This window comes from Palaemon carinicauda, chromosome 11 (genome assembly GCF_036898095.1).
Source record: "Palaemon carinicauda isolate YSFRI2023 chromosome 11, ASM3689809v2, whole genome shotgun sequence".
Taxonomy (NCBI): Eukaryota; Metazoa; Arthropoda; class Malacostraca; order Decapoda; family Palaemonidae; genus Palaemon; species Palaemon carinicauda.
In genome coordinates, this window is record NC_090735.1 from 47,259,172 (window position 1) to 47,261,671 (window position 2,500).

The window sequence follows — 2,500 nt, forward strand, 5'->3', positions numbered from 1 at the left end:
TCGGGAACACTTTGATTTTTTATAGATAACAAACACACACTCTCTCTCTCTCTCTCTCTCTCTCTCTCTCTCTCTCTCTCTCTCTCTCTCTCTCTTGGAGGAACACAATAAACGAGAGTACATCGAGAGAATCAAAAAATACAGACGCGTGGTACAGCGTCCCTTTATTTACAGAAGCTGAGACGAAAATGATATTCCCTCAGATGATGGTGCCATTGTTAACAGGAGGGGAACCTGATGAGGTGAATCCCTCCTTTCAATAGTCTGATGATATATTTGATTGCAGGTCCAATCGCTGATTACGAAAAGGGACAGAGAGAGTTTCTGTTTGAGTTCAGAGGACCAAGTGTTTGCTGCAGTTGGCGAAGCGCGAATGAAACCAAAGGGAAATTCTTTTACAGATCAGAAGTAAAGAGGAATATATCAATTGGTTATTATTGAGTGGGTGTACAATTTCTAACATTATTCACATTAGAAATAAAATATGGTAGAAACTATCAACACAGGTTTGTGGCTACAATCAGAACTTCACCTGTTCTAAGGTAAAACTGCCCAAAAATAACTCATTACCTAAATTGAACAGACGAGTGACCTGTCTGTCTCTATATTGATTGTAGCTTACCTCACTAATACAAATTGTAATCAGGTTTGTCAAATAAAAAGGAACACATTAAATGGTTATCAATGAACGTTCAATGTATTGATTTACTAAGTGACTTACTAAAACAAAAAAATATAAAATGCGTTTCGAAACAAATTCTGAAGATATTATTTCATGTCATAGAATCAGAGGTTAATTAGCTACCCTCCTTGGATTTCTAGCAATGTTATGCCTCTTTCAATAAATGAAAATGATAGGAGTAACTGGATCTGTAATTAATTCATTAGAATTATAAGACCAACACACAACACTAATACATGGTACTCAAATCTTAAAAGTTTATACTTGTACTTACTACGCATAGCTAACCGATCAGAATGAGCTGTATCACTGCACGCACTCACACACATATTATATGTATATATATATATATATATATATATATATATATATATATATATATATATATATATATATATATATATGTATTTATGTATATATATATATATATATATATATATATATATATATATATATATATATATATATACACATATATATATATATATGATAAATTTTGCACATTTAGACGTGTTTTCCATATTCAAATAAGCCATATATATTTTTGATACATTAATGTCTGGATTTTCTTAACGACCTCGGGATCAGAGCCCCAGGCGAAATCACACAAAGACAAGAGCTTGGGTCCGGCCGGGAATCGAACCCTGGTCGGCAAGCTTGTATAGACAGTGACTAAGCCACTTGGCCACGAAGTGGCTTAGTCACTGTCTATACAAGCTTGCCGACCAGGGTTCGATTCCCGGCCGGACCCAAGCTCTTGTCTTTGTGTGATTTCGCCTGGGGCTCTGATCCCGAGGTCGTTAAGAGAATCCAGACATTAATGTATCAAAAATATATATGGCTTATTTGGATATATACATATATATACATATATACATATATACACATATATATACATATATACATATATATACATAAATACATATATATATATATATATATATATATATATATATATATATATATATATATATATGCGTAAATAAATAACTGTAATGAAAGTAAAATAAGAAGAAAACAAGAATATACCCGCCACTAGAAATGACCCTTTTTAGCAGGTGTCTAACGAGATTGCGGACTCCTACTCACACCTGAGTCAAGCCCAGGTAGCGGGTAAGGGAGTGTCATTGTTCTCTAAATCTCTATATGTATGTTCGTACTTTATAAATCAGTCCTCCGAGGAAGTATCACGAAACTAGTCAGGACTCAAGTGTATATTCTGTATTTTCATTTTCCCTGTGGTTCTTCTGCATCTGAGCATCACGTTTTCCTGTGATTTTTACGCATAAATGGATACCACGTACTCCTTCCAGACTTTCTGTACGACTTTCCCTATCTTGGTATATATTATTAGAGAATTTACAGACGCCCTCACACGCGCCCATACTACTAAAGAACACCTGCGGTTTCTTCGTGAATGCTGGGAGGAACAAGTCATTCCGAAATGCATGATAACGAAATCCCTATTGGAAATAGAAGATCAACCATTTGGTGATATACAGAGAAGTATATTAGAAAAGCATATAAATTCAATGAAAATTAAAAACCGAAGAGCGTTTGAAGACCTAACAAGAAAAAGGAGACATTTTGAAGCCTCAATACCAACGGATTGGAAAGACTCACTTCGAGGTTTCTGCTATGGAGAAATGAACGAAAAAGTGTATAGAAAACTCAAACAAAAGCATGACACGAAACTCAATGCACTGATAGAAAGTAGCCCGTGGACTACAAACGTTAATCCAGAATGTGTGGTTAATTTGTCAAATAAAATTCTAGATCAAAATGTGAAGTGTGCCTTGGGATACGGTTTAAATTTCT